Consider the following 26,870-nt stretch of genomic DNA (forward strand, 5'->3'; position numbering starts at 1 on the left):
TTAGCAGCGAACGCTTGCCAATAGACTGAAGGCACCATGTCGCTTGTCACTTAGTTGGGAACTCCCCCTGTAGCGCGTCGTTTCGGTCTGAGCACCCTTCCTTTAAGGAGCTTTCCGACCGAAGTAACAAGTAGCACGCGAATACGCCATATGAACGTGTCGTTAGCTGTTTGGACCCTCATATGCAATGAATGCTATTTTACAGTCTGGAAGTATGTGTCATTATTGTGACAGTGTGAGCATCCCGTGTCGCTTGTCCCATTGGTTTGGAAGTTCCCTTACACTCATGTCGATGGCACTAAGAAAGTTTTGTAGGGTTCCCCTTGTCGTTTCATGGAATCATCATTATCATCATCGCCGCGATTAGTTTAAAGCGGAAGAAAAGAGACAGTAAATATCAAAAATACAAATGCTTCAGTGTGTATATCTTTAAAAAAATGATGATGATAATAATAATGAACCTAATTCATACACAAAAATTTAGTTACAAAGAGCATTCCACGCGTATTTTTTCTCCCGCATTATTAACGAAAGTATGACGATAACAGGACGTGGTCGACTCTCTAGAATGTTCGTTAATATCTTCGCGACCACTGTACCAAATATCATAGCAATTATCACATTCATAGAAATGCTTCATGTAAAAAAATCAGACGTTGCAGCGAAAACTCCATTTACTTCCATTATAAGCAGACGAATACCAAGCACCGGGTTCAACACCAGCGCCTCTAGCGGATCATTTTCGAGTGGAACCAGCCAGAGCGCGCAGAACTGTGCCGTTTTCCACACTACGTTATTCAAGGCGCTGTAGTTTTCATAACAAAAGGCAGATCTCCATAAGGTCACAGGGGTTACGGCCAAATTACATAAATAAATATAAACGAAACAAAAGTAGAAGGTGTACGCATTGTAGCAGCAGGTATACCCTCGACTACAATCCTGGATATAGTTTATTTCACTTCGCTTTTGTGCCACTTCTGGCTACTTGCGAAGATGAGGATGAATGTTGATGAGATGGAAGAAAGGACAATCACAAACACGTGTGGACAGCAAACAATTCAAGCCTCACAGAACATTTTACTGGCTGTGAAGCCTGACGCCAGAGCCTCGCTAGTCTGCAACAATGCAGTCTAGGTCAGGGGGTTCCCAAACCTTTTTTGTTTGACGCTGCTTATGTAATACTTGCAACGCTCAGTTAGTGTGGTTAGGTTGCTTGCCTTAATCTTAAGTTAAAAAATAAACACATATTTCAAATTGAAAAACATTTTATATTTAAAAGTATTAAATAAGCAAGTATTTGGAACAATCATATCATTGATTGAATATATTGGAACATTTCGCGGCGCCCCTGTAAGTTAGCCACGACGCCCACTTGGGAACCACTGGTGTCTAGGGTATACTTCGTGGAAGTGAGTTGCACACTTGACTGCCTTCTAAAAAGGCTACTCGTTACACGCTTGGCGACGGTGTAAAAGTAAGTGTCTCAACAAGATGGTGACGTGAAACAGAACACTGAATATTTTTTTTTTTTAGTGTTTGATGTCTAGTGAATGACTGAAGTGAATTTTAATGAAGTCTTTGCTGTTTCATGTTAAAGGTACACGTTAAAAAGCACAAAAGCCAAAACGGAAGCATCTCAAGGAACAGCGTGTCCCATGCTTTGGAGGAAGCTCCCCTATCCTCGACATTCATGCTTTGTGGCCGGTGGCACAGGCCACTGGACATCAAAGATAGGTGGACCACCTCTTTGCCAGAGGCTTATGCAGAAAGACAGAAATAATTTTGTCAGCTTTTTACCGGACGTTCTACCTGAGGTCACCTCACTGCACTGTGGGAGAAAATCGTTCAGAGAGCAGTCCTGTGCACGCGGGAGGACTCGGATTTCATGAAGAAGGCAAGGATGTGTAGATTACAAGTTAGAGCTTAGGTTGTGGGATCTAATAGGGATGCTCTCTAGGAGTACGTGTGTGGTTCATTTTGGCAGATCGTTATTATAACCTTCATTACACACTGTGTTATCGGTGAGATATTTAATAGACTGTTATTATATTGTATAATATATTATTATGTAATACTAGACGGTGAGCATCATTGCTCACCAGTATAATATTAAGATAAGTTTCGAGTAAAAGTAACACGATGAACGTATAAATGTCACCTGGATGATCTAGCTTCTATAGTTCTGAAATACAGTTTCGTTTTCTGCTCTATTTTGAAGGCATGCATTTGTCTTGCTAGACCAAAATTGAATTATAAAAGCAGGCATGTTGCATTGTTTTGTGCATAGAAATCATTACTACTACGTAAACTGTCTTCTGTGCAAGATTAGGATGCACGGACGGAATACTCGTAAAATGCATTAGAATTGAATACAGTTCAAATTGACGCACGTCATCTCTTTGGGACAATTTAGTGAACATTTTTCCGGGCTTAAAAAAAACACAACACATTCGTTGTTAATGATTTGTGAAATATAGTCGGAATATTACACTTGAAGAAATTTGTTACAGTGTTGGGAAGTGAGGACTTACAAAATATATTCTTCTGCGTCCGAAGATTCTGCCCCGTTATCATTGGTTTCGTTAACTGACGCGCCGATGCGATGAAAGGTTATAAACCAAATTTTGGACTGAAAAATCAGGGTGCGACGATTATGCGGTGAACTACTCGTACGGTAGATATTGGCCCTCGAAGGGCTGTTTGCTACATGGGGTTTTGGTTTCTTATTTTCTTTTCTCCACGGTTATCTGTGTTCATTGAATAATCCCCATGTTACGAGGTAGGTTAATTGCGGCGATACAATTAGCTGATCATGAGGACATCCACTTCAGTAATTCTTACTTAATTGTGAACGTATTCGTGTAAAGATTTGGAAGACTACTGGTCAAAACTATGAACTGCACACCCATGCTCAGCATGAATTGGAGATTTACTTCTATTTCCTTGACCCCTGGTATTTTATTTTACCATACTTCATCCATGGCTTCCCTATAAATATTTCTTTTGAAATATGCGACGCAAAAAAAAACACCTAAAGTTCTAAACAAGAATGCTAATCAATCGTGCTTGGCTTTGACCAGAAGGGTGCAAATTTACTGTAGATATTTCCACTTACTATACGAGTGCGAGTAGGAAGCAAGTGGGTCTTCACAAAACCACTTACCGTGCCTAAATTAGTAAGTGGCGATATTGGCCGCTTCATAGAAGTTTCCAACTTATGGAACGAACTCTTCAGCTTGGTTTGATGGAAAGTTCGGCGCTTGCTATTGCGAAACTCATTCCTGCCGTCTTGTCTTCCACTCCACACACGTAATCAAAAACTCATTTCTATATGTAGCAGTATCTCGCACACTAATGTAATTAGGAATAAATAACGTTCGAACTTACCTAATTGTAGTGGTTCGTTAGCGATGATTTTGTATTCCTTTCATATGGGGTTATCTCGTGGGGTGTATTTTGAGGTTTTATGCCTGATAACTCGGTTATAACATGATCCATATTTGTTCACGTTCCGTCAGAGAATTCCCAAACTTTGAGTCGCAGAGTACTTTTCAGGAGAGAGAAATTCGCCAGGGAGCGCTATCATGTTATTTAGGATGTTTTGACCTTCGTGCATTTTTCTGGTTGTTAGTCGATATTTTATTGTTTTAAAAGGATGATTTATTTTTCGAATTCTAAATAGCTTAAATTGTGGTCTAAACTTGACTTTTCCTATTGAAAGGCATAAGGCGACGTTATTTTCACCTACAGTAGTATTTATATACAGGGTGGGCCAAACGTCAGGTGACAGCATTTTCATAGGAAAGACTGGTGTGTTGGAGGTCCACTTTGGCCACGTGTGATGTTTGAGGGGTGGGGCCAACCCAAGGACACATGTGACCACCCCGGGCGCCATCTTGGAATCCGCCATCTTGAACGCAACTTAGGTTTCTTAAATGGAAACATAGGCACGTAACATATGATTTCCAATTGTTTTATCGTCAGGAGTTCAATGCCGCAAACCGTTTTGTCCTATCGTGAACCTTTTCCTAATTATGGCCTGTCTTTCCCTATTTGTGTCTCCTCACAACACATGCTCGAAATGACCACCCTCGTGCACAATGGTTTGTGCCACACGCCTCTTCCAGTCCTCATGCACAGCCAGCAATGTCTCCGGACGCACAGCAGCACAGGCATTCACAATCCGCTGCACCAGATGCTGTAACCGGAAAAATCTCCTCATCCAACAGTCGTTGGTAGTGGTCGGCGTTCAGCGTGCCGAAGATGAAAAATGGACCAATGATCCTCGTGCCAAAAATACCACACCATACCATAACCTTCTCGGAACCAACGATCCGCGATGCATCAATCCAGTGTGGATTGTTGTCACTCCAGTAACGGTGGTTTTGTTTGTTCACTTCTTCGTTTACGTAAAAAAGTGTCTCATCGGAGAACAACACTATCAAGGGGAGATCCGGGTTGGTCTCCAGTTCCTCCGTCGCCCATTCGGCAAACTGTACCCGACGGTCAGGATCGCCCTCTGTCAGATGTTGGTGCATCTGAATTTTGTATGGGTGCCACTTGTTAACGGCAAGTATCCTCCGTATGGACGTTCGGCTAACTCCAGATTCAAGGGCGATACGTCTGGTGCTACGTTGGGGGCTTTTGTAGAAGGATGCGAGGGCAGCGACAGTGGTTGCCTCATCTGTTGAAGTTTTCGGGCGACCACTGCGTGCTTTATCGGCCACAGATCCAGTCTTTCGGAATATGCTGATGAGTTTGGCCACACCATTGTGGGAAATGGGCTCCCTATCGCGGTGTAATGCATTAAACTCTGCAGCCACCACACGCGAGCTAAGATTTCCACACATGAGGATGATCCCCACACGTTCTTCGGTCGTCAGCACCGTTATTCAGTCGGTGATACCTGCATAGATAAAACAGGCCATAATTAGGAAAATGGGTCACGATAGGACAAAACGGTTTGAGGCATTGAACTCCTGACGAAAAAACAATTGGAAATGATATGCCACATGCCTATGGTTCCATTTAAGAAACCTAAGTTGCGTTCAAGATGGCGGATTCCAAGATGGCGCCCGGGATGGTCACATGTGTCCTTGAGTTTGCCCCTCCCCCCAAACATCATTTGTAGCCAAAGTGGACCTCCAACACACCAGCCTTTCCTATGACAATGCTGTCACCTGACTTTTGGCCCACCCTGTAGTTACTAAAGTGAATTTCAACAGTATTGGTCTTGCAAGATATTTTTGAGCATTTGGGTATCTTAAACATCAAGTTTTATTTCATTTGAAATGTTATTGTCAGTGTACTACTGAAAGATGCACTGGAAGGACTGGTTAACGGAAAAAGTGCGGGGAAGAAAATATATTAGATGATAGATTATCTCAAATAAAGTGGATCCTACGCTGACATGAAGCGTAAGGCATAAGATCGCAAAGCCTGGAAGTGGAAAACCTGCCTATTAAGGCAGAGAGCGATGAATGAAATGAGATAACTTACTTAACTACATAACAGGAAAAAAATTAGTGAAAAGCAGCTATTGTAAACCACAATATGTTACACTCATATTGTGTATCGAGGAGATACAGTTACGCACCATGTGTGCATTTATTTGAATATCGTCGGAATGGGCAATGCTACTGAAGAAAAACGTGGGGGTACAAGAGAGTATGAATTTCTCCACATGTGGCAGGTCGAAGCGTTTTTCAAAGTTCATTATTAAGCTAGATACGACCTGTCAAAAATATGACGAATAAGAATTGTCGGAATCCCATGTATTCCTTATGGGGAATCAACTTCAACATCAAATGGGAGTTTCGACTTTTCTGCTGATCACTTCTTCAAACTACCCTCTTCCCGTTGATATCATTTTCTATTCCATCGGAAGTTTGATATTCCCAAAATACAAATAAAAACAATACTCTAATATGTCCAATGCATTTCTCTTTGCCTCCTGGCAGTGTTGCCAAACCTGGTGCGGATAAAATACCTAAATTTTACCTTAAATGGAGTTCTTGACTTTCAAGGAGCTAGATTTACGAAGTGCTTCCTAGAGTAATGTTAGTTGTCAAAGGGGTGGGGCGCTGCTATTACCGTTAACTCTAAATTGATGACAATTTATTCTTAGTTTTCACCATCTAGATTCGGCGGCATCACCTATCTCATGGTCGTACGAAATCGAAAATAAAGGATTCCCGGATAACAATATTATGCCAATTTCACGTCAACACGGCGCTATAAAAAAGTAGCTGGGGATATAAGAGGGGATGAGGCGACACAGCCAATATAACAATATCACGTCACGTGCAAAATGTATAATCATGGCAAAAGTTGGTCTATGTGGGCCGGAACCAGTGATGCTATATCTTGCAAGACCAGTACTGTTGAAATTCACTTTAGTAACCATATAAATACTACTGTAGGTGAAAATAACGTCGCCTTATTCCTTTCAATAGGAAAAGTCAAGTTTAGACCACAATTTAAGCTATTTAGAATTCGACAAATAAATCAACGTTTTAAAACAATAAAATATCGACTAACAACCAGAAAAATGCACGAAGGTCAAAACATCCTAAATAACATGATAGCGCTCCCTGGCGAAGGGGGAGAGTTGCGCCATCACCGTAAATATTTATCAAGGAGTGTAACTCACCTTACGTGCATAGGCAAGTGTACTGCCAGCGTCAAATACGCATAGGATCGTGGTCGAAAGGTAAACAAAACACAGTGAAGACCAAGAGTGCCTCATTCTGTATCGAACGCCCATTGTGATCAAAGGACAATCTCTTGGTAAAGCGTGCACGAACATGGTACAAAGACGTCAGTTGGACCCTTTTTTAGAGGAAGAATTATCGGACGCCTGGAAGTAGGTCAAACACAGACTGAAGTCTCAGCACCGCTGAATGTGCTACAAAGTATTATTTCCAGGCTTGGCGACGTTTCCAAGACACAGGATATGTTCATCGTAGGCCAGTACAATGTCGTCTAAGAGTAACAACGCTACAACAGGACCGATTTTGGTCTTAACTGCACAACGAAACCGAAGGACGCCTACAAGACAACTGCCCTCAGGGCTTGCAGCCGCCTCAGGAGTTAGAGTTTCTCGGCAAACTGTGCACCGGAGACTCAGGACACTTGGTCTCTATATGCCAGACATCCAGTGGTGTGTGTCCAGCTTGATCCAATGCACAGAAGTGCCCATTTACAGTTGAGTCAGCACCATCGAAATTGAACTGAACGAATGGAGGAACGTGCTCTTAGAAAACACGATTTATTCCCAGGAACATCGAGGAAAGGGACCAGTTTGGTGATAGTGGAATACTGGTGTGGCCAGACACCATGTTTAATGGACGTCTTCGCTGGAGGGACTGTTAACTGCTCGGAGGTACAGGCGCAGTCGGCCCAGACTTCATCTTCATGCACGATAATACATGTGCGCATCGAGCCAACCTGCTGGTTGACCGCATGGACTGGCCAGCAAGGTCTCCAGACATGAACCATATAGAGCACACATGGGATGCATTAGGGAGACGAGTTGCAACCGTCAGCTTCCACCAAGAACAATTCCAGAGCTCTGCACTGCTCTTCATGAGGAATTGAACCAGCTGCCCGTAGAGAGCATGCCACGTCGTTGCGAGGCGTCCGTGGCCGTTAGGGGTAACCACACTCCATAGAACTTTTTTTTTTTTGGGTGAGCAAGTGATCTTCAAATTGTTATATTTTGCATGTATGTCTTTGCACTAAAACAATTTCTAATTCATGTATTCTACTCTATTGTATACCAGATAAACATTTGGATTAATTTTTACTATGTTTTGTGCAGTTCTGACACTTTTAATAGAATATTTTCTCATATCGTAGTTATACTTAACTATGCGACAGTAGTGTATCCACACTGCTTCATGACATACTGCATGAGCTATATAATTTGTACCCAGTACTTATCCATACACAGTTCATGGCCGCACAAATTCATAATTTGGTGATCTTGTCACATTTTAAAATGTGTTTCCTTTGCATAGTTGAGTACAGTTTGGGAATCGGTGCCTACTATCTGATTAAAAATTAAAGATACTCGAGTTTGGAGTCGTATTAAAAATTAACCAGTAGACGTACATAAAAACGAGTTACATCAAAATTTAACTTGTTCAATTCTGCGTTAATCCATGCTAGCCAATTTTTTCCCCCGAATATGCCTTATATTTTTTATCGTCATGAGAACATAAAAAGGGCCGTTTTTTTAGTTTTGCAAACGATCGTTCTCTTTGAAATTCTGTAAATAAAAAAACGCCAGCAGCCGCTGCGATTCAATGCTTGCAGTGTTGCCACGATCCACGTACAGCTTTACCTCGCTGAATAAAAATCTGTATAAAATCGGTTTCGAAATGTGAATTGACAATGATAATGCATTTTAAAAACAGATGCAAAGAGCTTCAAAACAAGGGCAATATTGTATTTGTAGGTCTATCCAATACCAATAACAAGTTGTTTGGCAAAATTGAAAATAACTGTGTTTTGAGAAATTTTGAAAAGCTGAAAATTAATAATTGTGTATAAAACCTTTCTGCCTGTAACCTACTAAAATTTCATAATGATCGGACAACCCGTTTTTTTATTTACAGAATTTCAAAGATAGCAATCGTTTGCAAAACTAAAAAAAGGCCCTTTTTTATTCTCACGACGATAAAAAATATAAGGCCTACTTGAAAAAAAATGGCTAGCAGAAATTAACGCAGATTAACTCGTTTTTTATGTAGGTCTACTGGTTAATTTTTAATTGGCGTCCAAACTCGAATATCTATAATTTTTAATCCGATAGTAAGTACACCTTGTGTTTAGTTTGGCTTAGAGATTAATTGATCTTTGTAACAACACGTAACATTTTGTATGAGGAAGTAACTTGATATATTTTGTTTTCTCCAGTAGGTTGCCTGTTGTTGTGAACGGCTGCCGTTTTGATTCTCAGCAGTGGTAAGTGAAGTCCTGACAAGTTTAATTAATTTTCAAAATGTTTTTACTTGAGTATTAGATGATTTATATTTTCTAATGTTTTAATATTATATTTAACGTAATTGAGTGTAACCTGAATAGGGAAGCAGGAGAAAGTGAGACTTGGTTAATTTAGTGTTTTCTTCGTGGTAATAATATTTATTAAGCTTTTAACTTAATGTGTAGCAGTTCTTGTTCTGTAACACTTTGATTGTATAGTGTATAGAGACTTCCGGTTTTCAAAATAATTGGTATTCGGTATCTGCATACATTTTTATGTCATAATATATGAATGGCTTATTGCAGAAAGGGACCTGAGTCACTTTTGCACAATTCCGAGGAAAACAAGAAAAATCGTATAATATTGATAGTGTAAGAAAGATATGTACCGTTGTTGGCTCAAATATTCAGCATAATGAATAGTTGAGTTTGCAACCCTCAATGCGCCCCCCTGCAGTATTCTGCTAGAGACAGTGGAGATGAAAAAGTTGTGACTCCGGTACCTTTCTGCAATAACAGTGGAAACTGTGAGAAATAAGACGAGAAATGTCCTACAAACGCCCGTTTGTCGTTGCCACATACGCTAGGTTAGGTTATATATGCCACAGAAAATTAAATTATAAATTCATCAATAAATGACAGTATACTGCACTTTCTGGACTTTATTGTTGGTGTTTGAAGTACAATAATGTACGAGCTCATACATGCATGTGTTACTTTATATCTGAGTCTGTTTCATTGGCGCGTGTAGTGGGCCACTGAAGAATATCTTCATAAAATCCTTTGACGTCGTCTGGTACATACGAGAAGGCAGTTCGTATGTCCTTCAATTTAGGAAGCTTGATCGGCATATGTGCAACTGGGAACGTACGTGGCGTAGGAATTAAATTCTTGCACCTTTGGACGGATAGAAGGTGTGAGACGTCAAACCTTTAATGAAATCGGAAACCTTGACAGTATCCTTATGTTCAACACAGTATTCAAAGTAATGATACTTGGAAATCTGAATATACTGCCTAACAGTTGGGCTGAAAAGTTCGTAGGCTGACTCATAGATGGCGTTACTAGAATTAAATCCATGTGATTTTTACTTAGTACTAACCTTCAAAAGATACGTGTATAAATTGCACAGCTGCCGGATAATTAGTTCGTGAGATATAGCATTGTGAGTGAAGCAGCTTTTGTTATTGTGAAAAAATGGATAAAAAAGAATTTCGTGTGTTAATAAAGCATTGCTTTTTGGCGAAAAAAAAAAATACTGTTGAAGCCAAGGCTTGGCTTGATAAACATTATTCGGACTCTGCACCAGGAAAATCAACCGTTGAGAAGTGGTTTGCTAAATTTAAACGAGGCGAAATGAGCATCGAAGACGATGCACGCAGTGGACGCCCCAAAGAGGCTGTTACCGACGAAAACATCAAAAAAGTCCACAAAATAATTTTAAATGATCGTAAAGTGAAGTTGATCGAGATAGCTGAGATTATTACATAGCGTTGTTGGAGCGTTTAAAGGATGAAATCACGAAAAAACGGCCCCATTTGAAGAAGAAAAAAGTGCTGTTTCATCAAGACAATGCACCGTGTCACAAATCAATGAAAACGATGGCAAAATTATATGAATTAGACTACAAATTGCTTCCCCATCCACCATATTCTCCAGATCTGGCCCCCAGTGACTTTTTCCTGTTTGTAGACCTTAAAAAATGCTCGCTGGAAAGAAATTTAGCACTGATGAATAGGTAATCGCCGAAACTGAGGCCTATTTTGAGGCTAAAGAGAAATCGTACTATAAAAATGGCATCGAAAAATTGTATGACCGCTATAATCGTTGTATCGCCCTCAAAGGCAACTATATTGAATAATAAAATCGAATTTTGTGAAAAAAATATTTTTTACTATGTTAGCCTACGAACTTTTCAGCCCAACTGTTATTCTTGTAGGAACACATGATAGTTTCCACAGATGACACATTTTGTAGACATGAGACCACCACGTTGCGAAATCAATAATGTTACTGGTGTCAATAAGTTTGACAGTATTTTTACCGCCCCGAGCTGTATTACAGATTATCGTACACAGTTCGTACAACGTATAAATGTGGCTACAACGTCTGATGGGACGTCGAATCACACTAAACTGCCGGTCACATGGAAGATTTGAGTGACCTCTGATAGGAAAATGATGCACGATTTTGTGAAATTTTCCAGTGTCTGTTAATGCTAGTAGAACGCGACACAATGTGTGATTTTTATTTTGTGCATGACAATTGTCCGGGAAAAGATGCAATTCTGTAACACTAAGAGGCACATAGTCTGCAATATAATCTAACAGGAAAGACGCCACCCCGCGGCATTTGGTCTTTTTCCTGATTGTCCTCATGATACAAGTAAAACTGAGGATGTCCTGTTTTCATGTTAAACACACGAAACGTATTTACAGTCAGCTGACGCAAATAGAACATGTCTTGTATACAGGGACTTTTGGTAGGTCCAGATTTTGCATGAAATCGAAACACAGCCCCACTATATCTTCCCTACAATGAGACAAAGTTGCAGATTCCTTCAGTGCTGTGTAGAACTGGTTTGATCGTCTTTTATGAACTATTAATTCGGCAGCAGCAACTCCTTTTGCATTGTCATTTAAGAGTATACTTTTCATTTTGTTAGTCTGGTCTTCACAGAAACCACACGTGTCTACTGTATTTATTTTATTCTGGACGTAGGGTATTTTTCTTTATACAGTTCATACATCTTTTGAATTGACAGGTTTTCATGTAGGTATTTGATGTCTGCATAATGTCCACGTTTAGTTGGAAAAGACGCGATATGTCCGTGCACTGCCTGTATATCCTCAGCCTTAATCATATTCCCACTTTTGCTCTGTCCGCGCATATCATGAGGTATTTTGCATTCTAACAGTAACTTCCGCAAACGCCTTATTCTTTTCTCTGACACATCATAAAGTCTGCAGAACGCCTCACGACAAACTTGTATTTTGCTACTTGCCAGTAGTATGTGGTACTTAAACAACTTTTTGTGTAACGTAGCATCTTCTTTGCGTGGACGATGTGTCTTAACATTTTCAACATGGATCATTCTCTGCAAATGTGCTATCCTGTTCATCTTTACTTTGCATTCTATACAATATGTCAAAAACAGCACGTTGTTCGTCTTCGTTGAATTGTTCATAACACTTTTTTGGGCACTTACAAGGCGACCGCACTCTTATCGCAGGAGTTGTAACACCCCTGTAGTTCACATACTCCTGTCCATTGACCCTTGCACTTCTAATCACATTTCTGGTATATGTTTCCGGATGTCGAATTCCTTTCCGACGTTTTCTTGGACTGTCAACGCTCACGTCGCTAACACTACTCTCGTCCTGCATATCTGTAATACAAGCAACAAAACATCTCACAACAGTTGCCACCGCTCTGCACTAACACATATCACCCTCTACAGACCACGGCTACAGACGCACTATTCTTACGGAAATCGCTCGTCACTTGTTTCAGAGTTGCCAAGTTTATTTTCCACACAGTTATTTCTCTTTCTCTTTGGAAAGGGACCAGTGCCCGTCGCTACAGAGTAGCTAAGTTTATTGCAGAAAAGGACCCGAGTCAGTGACTCAGGTACCTTTCTGCATTAAAGTACACTTTTCACTGTGCATTTTCTTGGCTATAGCCTCGTGTGACTGACGTCCTTTCTGCACTAAAAGATGTGTCTGTAACTAGGAAAATAAAAACTACCATTAACTCCGATACCTCAAAAATGTGACTCAGGTCCCTTTCTGCATTAAGCCATTCATATGCAAACTTCTTAGTAACTATGTACGTTTTTTATTGCCCTTAAGAGGAAGTATTAATTTAAAAATACTTTAAGGTGTGTATACGAACGGAAAAAAATGATGGTTATATAAAGCAACCGAACCGTTAGTTTTTACCGAACCCTCGCACCGAATCAACACACTGCTTGCAGCATATCGCGTCGCACATCACTTCATATCGAATATTAAGAAATCAAGATGGGAAAGTTTGCATATGCTTCATTAGGTTTATTTTCAAATATTATTGGAGCCGGCCCCCGTGGCGGAATGGTTAGGACATCGCGCTACGACACCAGGGGTCCCGGGTTCGAATCCTGGCCTGGGCATGGATGTTTGTGAGTGTCCATTCATCAGTATCATTATATTAGCACTCATCCCCATCTTTGCAAATTAGCCAAAAGTGGCACAAGAAGCGAAGTAAAATAAAGCAAATCAATCAGTCAATCAAGTGTCATTGCCACGTGACATGAGGGGTGTCTCTCTCTCTCTCTCTCTCTCTCTCTCTCTCTCTCTCTCTCTCTCTCTCTCTCTCTCTCTCTCAGTTCTGTGCGGAAGTTCGCTAAGAAGCCAAAGTAGGAAAACTTCTTTCTCAGTTCGTAAAAGGTAGATCTAGATGTATTGCTGATAAAAGACATACATTTTTGTAGTTTACATCCATTATTTAGCAATAGACTTGACACGAGCCGATTGCACCATACTGTTATTACGTCACTTTCACTGAGGTACAAAACAAGTCCTAATGGCTTTGGCTATTGATTCTTTGCAAATTGCCGCCATGAGAAGCTTGGCTTTTGTATTAGTATACACGTGTGTTTGTTATTTGTTTTTCAAGTGTGTGGCATATATAAACTTCGGATGTTGATAAAAACACAGAAAAAGATCGTGATTGATTGCCAATAAGATAGTATGATGCAACATATTGACATTTCTGATCAATAGGATCCGTGGTTCCCCTTGAAGTTTTTGAAATGGTATTTTCAGTAGCTGTGTGCAGAGAACTACATCACATCTGTGGATTCCATGCGAAACTTTCTTCCGCCTAATCAGTAAAAAGTATGATTAACAAGAAACAACAAATATTTATGAACAGACCGTACCAACGAATTTCGTAAGCGCGTTTGCACACGCACCGATAACATACGTGGCGTCTCGTACCTCGATATCGTCAGCACCAGAAACCAACGGTCCCAAAAATATTGTGAAAAGTTGTTTGCCTTAATGGCTTCTAGCCGACCTCCGACACGGAGTGGATAGCACAGCGCGCTACGACGCGAGTGGTCCAGGCCTGCGCATGGACGTTCCTTGTGAGTGTCCCTTCATCATTTTAATCTAATCATCATCAATGTCGCGATTAGCCAAAAGTGACAGAACATCGACGCTAAATAACAAAAATAAAATCAAATCATTAATTAATTCTATTCGTTGTAATGCTATTTATACTGTATAGTATTTGGAGACTCGAGACGAGAACGAGTTAGTCATTTATGGAGACGAGACCGAGACATTGCAAGGTCTTCTGTTGATACCATACCTAGCAACCAATATAATTTAATGGAATTGCATAGCTTTTATACACATACATGCATTTTGTGCGCATAGGCTGGTGTTTATGTATTATTCAGGACCAACGAGGAGAACCTATGAAAGGAATATGTTGGAGTCGAGATGGCTCCGCTGTATATCAAAAGGACATGAAACGAGATGTTATTTTCAAGTGCCTTTACCCACGTCCTCTAATCAAACGCGGTCTCCCGTGCAGCCATTATTTGCTCATACAGATTGGAACATACGATTGTAATTCTCGCGGCAGAGTGAAGGTTCGTTTGATGAAAGGAAAGTAACTGTTGTAATTAATAGTGCAGGGTGGAAATGTGTGGGTTGTGTAAAACTTCATGCATTCTCAACTCGCCGCTAATTCAACTTAATTATGGGGAGGAAAGGTTTAGCATAAAAGTGCAGAAGTATTTTTAACCGACATGTGGTTTTACTGTAGCGTTTCATTATTAGGGGTAGTAGAGAAAAATCAAGCTCTAGAGTAACGTCATATTGTATTTTAGATGTATTGGACTGACCAAAAAAAAAGTATCACTTATTGAATGTTCAAATCCACAGCCACATGCTGCGCCGTGAATAAGTGTGGACAGGCAAATGGTACACACTGTCATATTTTATGTATTGCTAAAATTTAGTTTTGGATATTAATATTATTAACTGAATGTATCACTGTTCCAGATATCAAGTGTTGATTGATTGGCAGATAAGGAAACAGTTGACACGTTTTCTAATGTCCTAGTGTATTTTTTTTAGAGAACTCCCAAACAAACGTTCATGATCTTTGTAGTTGTTTATCTAGTCCTTAGTTATCGATTTGCAATTCAAAATAGATTCTTGACAGCTCACACCTATTAACATACCCTAACCTTCAATTTTTAGATCTTAGTTTGTTAGTCTCAGTAAATCTCTAGCTGTTACACTTGTGGAGCTATTTATAGTTCACATGATTTCGATTTCTACCCTCAGTGACGAACCAATGACGATTACTGGTGAATGATATGTCCTCCACAAAATTTTATCTTCGTAACTTTAATAGTTACGGAGCTATAAATATAGCCCAGACGGTTTATCCTGATACCGCTCCCGCCAAGAAATGATCTGTCGTCTGGGGGCCGTTGTTGCCAATCGTATGTTTCATGAAAACACGGCGACTGTCCGTGCTTTTGCACGTGTCTTCCGCAAGGGCGAGTTTGTTCAAATCCTTAGAGAGAAAATTATTTTCCGTTCGCCATCCGAAATACTTGTTCCTTATGCTTCGCTTGTCTTCTCATCCTCTCAGTTGTGATTGTGGGAACCGAGTGTTCAAATTCCCCTCATAAATCGAACGGCGAGCTCTGTCAGGCAGAAAACAAAACATTTGCTGTCCCCAGCGCTCCTGTTAGTGGGTGGAAGCACTCACGTGATGGCTGCTAAGGTATTCCAATTAGACCACCGAGTGGCGGGAGCGGTACCAGGATAAACCTTCTTAGGCGTAGTTGACATGAACGTTAATTATATGAGCTTCTTTTAGTTTTGCTAGTTAGTACTCTGCGCGAACACAAGAGAACCCTATTAATTATACTTTGTCACGCAATTTTGACCCACATTACATCCTAACATACCTGGTTGCATATCAATTTGAATTTGAATTTAAAATTTTGTGTGCGTCAGCACTAAAGCTGTTTTGCACCCGTCACATTATACGGGGTCCAGCCCCTTACCATAACTTAAGTGGCATAACTAATGCCGTACAACTAAAACCCTAAAATTTTCTGACTTTCGTTAAAAGCTGATGGTGTAAAGAGGCACTCAGCACACACAAGGACAAAAAAAAAAAAAAAAACAACAGCACAACACACACAAAATTATACTGGTCATCGTGCCAGTCACCATAGCCTCGTTCGTCTGCAAAATGAAGTTTAGGGTGTACTACGTGGAAGTGAGGTTGACTTTTGGGCGCCCACGTGGAAGGTCACCCCTTACACCTCGGTTGCATATCATATAAGGATGTACAGTGCGTTCATTTCGATCTTCAGCCGAGAGATCGGGAGAAGCGTGGCGGGCGGCGCTGACGGAGATGCCGACAATTGCGGCCTGTAATGCCCGCTTATTTTTATGGACACATGCAGACATTTATATAAATATTGCAAATCGAGCACTAACCTGTGTTATAAGAGTTGTTCAAAGTGATATCCACCTACATTCACACATTCGTGGCATCGTTTGATGAAATTTTGATACACACGCAAAAGTTTTTCTTCAGTAATTCTTCACAGTTCTGTCCTTATATTGTATTTTAGTTCGTCGATGCTATGAGGCTTATTTCGGTAGACTGTTTTTTAAGGTTCCCCACAAATAATAGTCACATACGGTAAGATCTGGCGAACGTGAAGGCCATAAACCTCTAGAAATTATTCTGTCATCAAACACCTCCCTTATAGCGTCCAAAGAATCAGTGGCGGTATGGGCTGTGGCCGAATCTTGTTGAAAATGCCGATATTGTCTCTCATTATCTGATAATAGGCTAACTGAAAAAACGGCGCGAGTATTTGTGTGCGGCACCTCTCTGAATTTATTGTGTCTTTAAAAAATATAGGCCCTATTATTCTTTTTGCACTTACAGCACACCACATACCAATTTTTGCATCATCTAACCGGAACTTCGTGTATTATTCGGGGATTTTCAGTGCTCCAGTATTTATTGTTCTGTGAACAAACATGACCACGCAAGTGAAACCATGCCTCATCCGAAAAAAAAATATTACCTGTTCATCAACAATACCATCTACAATATTCTGCAAAACCCAATTACAGAAATTTACTCTACTTACGTTGTCAGGGGGCCGTAATTCTTGCTGTACGGTTTTAATTTTAGTAGCTTAGTGGCTGTATGTGCTGATGATTTTGACACGGCCATCTCCTGTGAAACAGGGCGTAGAGGTTTGTTTGTAGAACGTTCTAACGCTGCACCAATTTCATCGAGTTTTGCATCGGTTAGAATCCGTCGTTTTTGCTTAGGTGTTTTACAATTTAACGATCCAGTTTCTCGTAATTTAAGGACAAGATGTCTAACCGTATCTCTATGTGTAGGTGAAACGCCTGGGAATTTCTGTACAAATTGCCTACACACGTCTCGACACGAGTCTGTTTTCACGTAAGTGTCATACATAAAAATTCTTTGTTCTACGAGGGGGGAGGGGCTGATAAGTTCTCGGCCTAACCCCCTTCCGCACATGTCATCCTGAAATCATGCATTGCATTTGAACCATTGATCTTTTGGAAGTTTAAGTGCCAGCTGGGATGATCGTATCACTAACGGTTTGTCCCTTACAGGCCATTGATTGAAGCATGGCGCAGCCAAATTTGAAGTATTCCAAGGAGGAGTTGCGAGGTGTCATGAAGTTCTTCCTCCTGTAACAGAAGTCGCCGAAGGAAATCCATGGTTGCATGCTAGACACATTGGGTGTAGATTGCCATTCACACTCCACTGTGAAGAAATGGTGCTCAAACTTGAAGCGTGGTGATTTTTCCACAGAAGATGGTGAAAGGTGTGGGAGGCCAGTGTCAGTGTCAACTCTGAGAAAAGTGGATGAGGTTCATGACCTGATTTTGAGTAACAGACGAATTTGACTTCAAGCGATAGCTGAGACCTTGCACATATCCAAAGAACGTGTCTGGTTAATAATCCATGATCAGTTGGACATGCACAAGCTTTCCGCGAAATGGGTGCCCAAACGTTTGAACGCCGATGAGAAATGCAAACGTGTGGCATCTTGTCAGGTGATTTTGCGGTATTTTGCGAACTCTAAGGACGATTTTTTGAATCGGCTTGTTACCCAGAATGAAAGTTGGTTCCACTACTTTGATCCTGAGACCAAACAGCAATCGTGCGAGTGGCGCCACTCAGGATCTCCCAGGCCAAAGAAATTCAAAGCACAGAGGTCCGCAGGTCTGCTTGCCTCAATATTCTGGAATAAGGATGGTGTTTTGTTATCAGACTACCTTCCAAAGGGACAAACCATATTAATGCAGTCTTCTGGCTACGTTAGAGGACGCTATTAAAGAAAAGCGCCAGGGAAAATTGAGAAGTGTTGTTTCTGCAGGACAATGCTCCCGTTCACAAGGCTCTGGAAGAACAATGGATTTTCTGAAGGACCTAGAGTTTCAGTGCGTAGACCACTCACCTTACTCACCAGACCTAGCGCCCTCTGATTATTATCTCTTCCCTAGACTGAAAAAAGTTCTGAAAGGACAGAAATTTAGAAGTGATAACCAGGTTATAGCAGCTGCCGATCAGTTTTTTGCAGACCAGGAGAAATCATTTTTTTTGGAGGGGTTAGAGAAGTTGGAGCAACAAAGTGCCAAGTGTATAGACCTTCGGGGAGAATACTTTGAATAGCCTGAAACTTTCGTGCCGTTAGCTAAAGTCCTTCTGGGTCGGGCCGAGAACTTATGAAGCCCCCCTCGTAACGTGAACCTTGAGGCTGGCATTACAATCGTCTCACTGACACAACACACATACACACTGCAATAACACAAACAAGCAACGGCAAGTAACCAAGAATAACACTCTTGCGCACAGTACGAAATTAACACGCTCTTGGTTTACATCTGCTCGCCACTATATCACAGCTCTGTCTTCATCTAGTCGCGAAGGAACAAAAAACTCGAGCTCGGAGATTTCGGATTGCAAGGAAGCTCACGAAAACCATTGACTTTTAACGGTTTCGTCTGCAGCGTAATCTTGATACAGTGTTGCACATTTGAAACCTCCAAACGATCCCCATCGACACAAAACTCATTCAAGGATATAAACTTAAGCAGGACGTTACTGGTCAAAACTATGATTAAAATGTTTTATTATCTGTGGCTCTTAACATCGTTTCTGAAGCGTATTTATTTGTGTGATGAATTACAGAAGAACTTTTGCGTGTTATAACACAGGTTAGTGCTCGTTTTGCAATATTTATATAAATGTCTGCATATGTCCATAAAAATAAGCGGACATTAGAGGCCGCAAATGTCGGCATCTCCGTCAGCGCCGCCCGCCATGCTTCTCCCGATCTATCGGCCGAAGATCGAAATGAACGCACGGTAGATCATAACTTGCAAAAGTAACTTGCATGTGCATTTCATAGTCTTTCAATCACTGCCGACTTGTGTGATATGCGTTGTATGTTTCATTCAGCAAGCGATATGTTAATTAATATTAATTAATATTTTGTTCGTTGCAAAAATATAACTATTGCCAGGATACTAAGCCAATACTTCGTGATTTTTTTAACAGGCATTATATTCCATTGTGCTTGTGTGTCTTGGTAAATCAAGGCTCTATTGCGAAAGCGGTTATCAGATCCGGCTATGACCTCACGGGTTCTGGTTTCCAATCTGGTAAATCCGTGGATGTGACTTTGTCCCATCAGTTCATCATTCATCCTCATTTTCGAGATACGGGATTAACCTAGCGAGTTCGACAAGTGACGTAAAATAATCAGAAATATAGAGTTTTGGATAGGGATGTGACGAAGCTGAAAATTTACCGATGCCGATGTATTCACCGATAATTTTTGAAACCGATACCGATGCCGATATTTAACCGATTCCGATACATAAGATTATTAAACAGAAATGGGATGTTATTTTCAGCATGAAAAATATAAATTTGCTATGTACATTTGTATTGCATATCAAGTATATACATATATATTCTCAAGAGATGTGAATGTACATTTGCATCTACAAAAGGTGCTTATGTGAACCTTTAAGAAGAACATGGATTCTGAATAGATTTTACATTAGTACACAAGCAGTTCTTTGAAATTCAAAATGAGTTCCTATTCTTAATGTTAGAAATTTACTGCTGCCAGATTCAACTTCAGAAACACGAGTTTTGGAAGCGCTTCAGAAAGTAACCTACTTCTTCTCTTATCGCAAATCTGTTCAGCAACACTGAACACTCAATCACTGAATACTGATGCAGCAGGTATGCCTAAATATTTTCTCAGCACTTGCTTCAGGTTTGAATACTCATTTTTGAATTTCCAATATACAACAGCAGATCCTGGTTCAGCAATGTACTGTTTTATTTCCGATTTTGAGTTAGGTTGATCCTCTGAATGAGAGTTTGCAATAATTTTATTACAAAAACTCTACAATAATGATGAGTCATAACCTAATTCAATAAATCTTACAAAACTAAAATATAAAACTTATTAGAAGGTAAAACTCTAGTATAATCTGTACCGGTTTAAATATCGGATTTTTGCCGATGCCGATACCGATGCCGATATGTCCATTTCTGCCGATTTTTATACATCTGTAATCGGCTTCGGCACATCCCTAGTTTTGGAGATGACTTATGGAAATTTAATATAGCATCAAAAATGTTTTTTTTTTTTAAAAAAAATAATTGAGGAGGAAGTGAATATAGAACGACAATGAAGTTCGAGAGAGATATTTCTCGTTAGTGTAGTGCCTAACGCTGACGCAATGTAATCAAGGGGCCCGTCTTCGATACTCGATGGATGCACAGAAGTTTGGATCACATCAATATGTAGGTTCGGTCGTAATGGATCTAAAACTAACGTTACCAAACTTTTGATAAGGAAGTGTTTGCGGCGTAGTCAAAGGTACCATTCCAGCATTCGCTTGAAATGACCGAGGCAGGCCGCGAGATACGAAGGGTTTGGACATTTCTTTGTGTTTCTCTTATGTTACGGCGCTTATTTCACCTTTGTGTAATCGTGACGATGATAATGGCATTGATGAAGCGACACTCAGCCTTTCCAGGCCAGGACTTGAACCCGGAACTTAAGTGTTTGATATCTCATCGTGACGATTAATCTAGAAATATTGCTTTTTGTTTCAAAAAGTGTATAATACTTTTTTTTTGCTATACATACTTGCCCAGCAGAAATTGTGTGCCCATTAAATGTAAATGGAAGAAAGTTACATTAGAAAAATGGCATCATCTGCACTTACCTGACTGGTATCGGACGACGTGGGCGGAAGATCACGAAAACTGCAGATGCGTGCGACTTGCGGATGGGGAGCTACCTTTCTCTGAGGGACGTAGGCTCGACTCACGGGAACTTATACTACTATCCGGCTATTTCCAAACCACCTACATCGTCGCAGGTATGCCAATTGTGAGCGGGGGAGCGATTCGGATGGAGCGTTCCCATTGGTCGACGGCGCTGCCTTGGGAGGGGCGGGATTTCGCATCTCCGAAACAAGTTGTAAACTCTGCAAGAGACAGGGAGGGGAGCGCCAAATGTGTCAGAACGTGGACGGTGGAAAATATCTGGGAGGTGATACAAGAAGGCGGACAGAAGAGGAGGATTGCTTCTAATTAAACTTTTGCCGTATGTATTGCATTTAAGGTTATTTAAAATATCACCTATGGCTAGGTACTGTTTGTAGGATGTCTGAGGTGAAATTCCCCAACCCGGATCTTCTCTTCTGGTTTCAAATATTTATTCCTGGAAGAAATTATTTTGTGGCCTGAACTAGTTAGTTTTAACTATTTTCTCAATATTAAATTTGACTTTTTTTTGTAATAGCGACGATGAGAGTGAGTGATGAGATGATATTGATGTAGTGACACTCATAAAGTGCACACATGCCCAGGGTCGGGATTCGAATCCGGGATCTCTGGCATTGTAGTTTTCTGAATATTGAAGACCACTTAATGCAGAAATAGGATACTCGGGACCGGACCTACAGTTTAAAGTGGGATCCGAACCACGATGTTCCTCCACCGAGCATCGAAGCCTTTATTACAAGGCGATGACATTATTACTACGCCAATAGGCAAACCGTTTGTTAATCTTCAGATCACCCTTTCGGTAATAGTAATTGAACAGTATTTTATTCTGCCATGTACTTTTAATAGCATTAATTCTCCCATTGACTGAGCCCGATGCATCTGGTGCTTCAAAATTTTCCCATATTTAGTAAACCAGTATGAAACTTCTAAAACTCTTTAATGTGATTAGATTGATTGATTTGCTTTATTTTTACTTCGCTTCTTGTGCCACTCTTGGCTAATTTGCGAAGATGGGGATGAGTGATGATATGATGAATTTGATGAATGGACACTCGCAAACATCCATGCCCAGGCCGCCGGCCCCCGTGGCGGAGTGGTTAGCTCATCGCGCTACTACGCCAGGGGTCATGGGTTCGAATCCTGGCCTGGGCATGGATGTTTGTGAGTGTCCATTCATCAATTTCATCATATCATCACTCATCCTCATCTTCGCAAATTAACCAAAAGTGGCACAAAAAAAGCGAAGTAAAATAAAGAAAATCAATCAAATCAACCATGCCCAGGCCGGGATTCGAACCCGGCACTAAAGGCATCGTAGTGCGATGTGCTGGGGGCCGGCCGACTCTTTAATGTGTGATGGACTCTAGTGTAATGACGTAAAGCGGACTAAAAACACACGATGGTCGAAATTTGTTTCTGTTTATAATGAATAAAATGTATTTAGTACATCTGGTAAATTCGTAGTTAGAATTGGCACAATATTGGGGTTGGCTTAAGTTCAGTAGGTCACACGTACGCCTCCACCCGCGCGAACGCACTGTAATGCCCTGAGCACTCGAACTGCAATTTTTTTCAAATGCCACTCTGGTGCTCGCAAAGAAACTTGGCAAATATCACTACTGAAGGTTTTAGGTTATGTATTTCGTTGTGTGTACCTCATACTTATTGTACCGTTCGTCCTCAACGCCACCATGAACTTCAATAGGTACGGAAGTGAGTTCAATAAAATATAATGATAATTTACGTTTGCGTGCTGTGCATTTCGCTTTGAATTAGACCAGGTCTGCTCAAACTACGGCCCGCTGCCACATTCATCCCAACCCACCGTGGATTTTCATGTGTACCTGTCTCAGTATTTATAAAATATATTAGTACGTTATGTATTATGTGTAACGTGAGTATACAATGTTCGCCTCGAACTAGATGCGTTCTATAGCAACATGTGCGGACGCACCCAACAGTGATCTAATTCGAGAGCAGCGTTTTCTTGACAGTGCACCCTTTAATCTTTGCAGATTGTTTACGTAGACTCTGGCATATTGGAATGAAATAAATTGGCGGGTTTTCGTTCAAATAATTTTTGTGTAGGAACAAGTGCACCATTTGTTTCGAAATATAAAGAGAAATACATTATCAGCCAATCCAAGTAAGTTTAGGTGTATTAGTTTTTGATTGTGTACAGTACAGAAAGTGGCAAATTATCGACTAGAAAGTCCATTCAACTAATGTGAGGTTGAAGAATTAAAACAGAAACACCAATCACTAGACTGGATGTTGAAGAAAGAAACGAAGGAAGCGACAATTTTATTATTATCTTTGCAGCCGATTGTATTACGAACTTTACAATATTTGTGATTTTGAAGAACACAGTCTTTTATCGTACTGTAAGGCTTATTTACCGGCCGGCTTCATTTCATTGTACGAGACCTGTAGTTCCATAGAGTTGTGCAATTTTCTCTTTGATCAAGAAGCGCAGCAAAGGCGGTCGGAGTCTTGTGTTGATTACACCATTTCCATGGAGAATGTCTCCATACTCCAATGTAACAATGTATTTCAATACGCACAATAAGTATTGGTCTTTCTTGATGTAAAGTTTTGAATTTATATTGCAGTTGCAAAATATAAATTCTTATTGACTTTTTAGGATTAAATTCAAACTCCTAGAGAGCAATCAGCAACCTACTAAGGTCACTAAATGTGTTTTTAACATAATATCGAGTACGCTTGAACCTTTTAACGTACTAGATAACTTACTAAATAGTATGTACATGTAAATTTATCCTTCATGTATTATACTGTATTTGAAAATTTAACGAATTACTTTCGTTAAGTGTTTAAAGTTACTGGATTTTGATATAATTTTTGTTATTTAGCGTCGATTTTCTCCCATTTTTGACTAATCGCAACGATGACGATAGGTGATGATATGATGAAATTCATTTAGTGACACGCAGAACACGCATGCGCCCAGGCCGGGATTTGAAATCTGTACCACTGCCGTCGTAGCGTTCTGTGTTAACCGATCCGCCACGGAGGTCGGCTAATGTTGTTGGATATTTTTTCGTAAGTAGAAGCTGTAGAGCGAATTATTGAACTATGTAACTCTCTGCTTGGTTGATTTCCATAATTTCCACAATCAAATTTAATTTAGGATGAATGGATGAATTCTGCGAATCTGATTTCTGACATTAATTTATGATAGGATGTGGAAGGAAATAACTGCAGAGGAATGACCATGACCTGGCTAACAGTTTGGATGAAAAACAGTGTGAAAAGAGCAGTAGCAGCTGTTGCTCCGTTTCAAATTAGTGTTTATTTTTATTGCAGCAATATATTTTCAAGGTGCAATTTCCCTGGCTTGGTAACGTTGCGACATAGCGTGATTTGAAATTATATGTTCTCTCTGTGGCTGCAAGAAACGAACAAACCGATACGCGTAAGCTTTTTCAGAAGCATGACTTAAAGCCATATATTTTACCCGAAGCTTTTTAGTAATCTCTAATACAAAATATAAATGCTATTTCAAAATTAAATCTTCTCTTTTTTCACAACGCGGACATCTTTGTATCTTGCGTACTACATTCGTACGTGCCTATTTTTGTTCTCGACTTTGTTTTTTAAAGTTGCCTTTCTGCCTCTTTGAGCTAATGGCGAAGGTGTGGGGGAAGGTAGTGGGTGTGCAGGTCCTTTAAGTTTTATAAGCCTAGAAATTCAACATACCGTGTTGGCTATATGCGTGCAATATATACATGTACAGTCACGGACACCGGCGGCTTGTAACGATTCCATTGAAAGTAAATGTATTCATTTATAAGCCGGCAGTGTCCGTGACTGTACATATAATGCCGATGGGTCATATAAATCCTTCCTCGGGCCTCCTGGTAACGCTGTCACCTTGTAATGAAGGGGTTCCGTGTTCGATCCTCAGTGGAGGTACCCTGTGTTCGGATCTCACTTTAAACTGCCGACCTCCGTGGTAGAATGGTTAGCAAAGCACGCTGCAACGCCAGGGTTCACGGATTCGAATCCCGGCATGGCTGTTCTTTGTGAGTATATCTTCATCAATTTCATCACACCGTCCTCATCGTCGCGATTAACTAAATGTGGCAGTAAAGCGACGTTAAATAAAAATAGTAAAGAAAATACTTTAGCTGCAGGTCGTTCCGATTTTCCTTTCTATGCATATAGTGGACCTTAAAGGAAGTTACCAACATATGTGTAACCTCACCAACCTCAACGATGGCTATATGTACACTGTAACACATGACGCGACTCATGCCACTGAGGCGCCTCTTTCTCAACCCTCCCACCACACACACTCGCGCGCCTGCACCCTTTTATTATATAAAGTAGTTTTTCTACTTCTTTCTGTTTTTCACAACGATGAGATGAAGGAACAAAAGCAGTGGAATATTCCTGCCCTGCGAGGGACATGAACTGAGTTAGCGAGTCGAGTGTTCAACAAGCACAGAGAAATCAATGCATTGCTGCTGTGAACAGACTTGCAACAAAAACTAATTATCAATCAATTAAATCAATCAGCAATTTATTGAACTTTGACTTTATACCTCATGTATTATCCCGAATATGCGATGGACGTTGGATTGTGCCACCTGGAGCAGTAGATATTTGCATTGATATATCGAATGAAACAACGTCTTTGACGATCGCACGTCATGGCATTATTCAATTTGTTTATTCGATTAAGTTTAGTTACGCCCCATAATGCGTTCCGTTGCTATGGCTTTCTGTTCCAAGGATGTTCATTGATCCTAAATTATAATATGTTGATAGGTGTACGTGCTTCGGAATTACACAGAAACTTACCTTAAGAGGAAATGCTTTGTTATCGAGTGTTAACGTATAAATTTGCTTGTGTGCTTTGAATTCCCAGTTTTCTCAGGACACATACAGTCACCGGCAATAAAAAATGGAAATTCAACTTCCCTGCAAGGCGTTATGTGTGTTGCCTAAATCCACCAGCGATGCGCAGACTTCAAAGGCAACTTTTCAACAGGAAGTTCTTCTATCGCCGTAGAGTTAGGCAACACACCAAACGCCTTGCAGAAAAGCGAGAATTTCAGGATCTAGGTGTCAATTTATTATTACGGTGACTGTACCTTCACTGTAAGCAGCTGTGTCCTAAAATAACACTAATCTTGCAACTTCAAGTCCAAAACCCTGTTGAAGAAATCTGCCAAACCCTAGAATCAAAGTACAGCGTGACCAAGGTAAGATAAAACAATTTGTCGCTGTCGTCGAATTTTCAATCGTAAGTGAGCAGATGAGCGTGGATGTTGTAATCAGCTGTTTACGATACAATCTTAGCGTTGAGTTGCTAAACCTTGCAGCCTTCTTCAACACAACGTCGGCACCTTTATTCAGTGCTAAGTGTTTGTATCATCATGAAGGGGTATACCGTACACAGCGAAAGTAGAGACGCAATATTTAAAACAGTTAAGTTTTTTACCTTAGTA

The 26,870-nt window shown here is 40.4% G+C and overlaps 1 protein-coding gene across 4 annotated transcripts in view; it reads left to right on the top strand.

The window, feature by feature from the left end:
* The window catches only part of LOC145987635 (COMM domain-containing protein 4), a 136,611-nt gene that overhangs the window by 21,533 nt on the left and 88,208 nt on the right, over positions 1–26,870 (top strand). For 2 of the 4 annotated variants that reach the window (XM_083122095.1, XM_083122102.1), the window contains exon 2: positions 8,923–8,970. The gene's annotated coding sequence lies outside the window, so the exon portion shown is untranslated. The remainder of the gene's footprint in view (positions 1–8,922; positions 8,971–26,870) is intronic. The other 2 variants (XM_083122109.1, XM_083122119.1) reach the window with 1 other exon arrangement.

The sequence above is a fragment of the Lepisma saccharinum genome, chromosome 1 (genome assembly GCF_977018435.1).
Source record: "Lepisma saccharinum chromosome 1, izLepSacc3.1, whole genome shotgun sequence".
In the NCBI taxonomy this organism is placed as follows: domain Eukaryota; kingdom Metazoa; phylum Arthropoda; class Insecta; order Zygentoma; family Lepismatidae; genus Lepisma; species Lepisma saccharinum.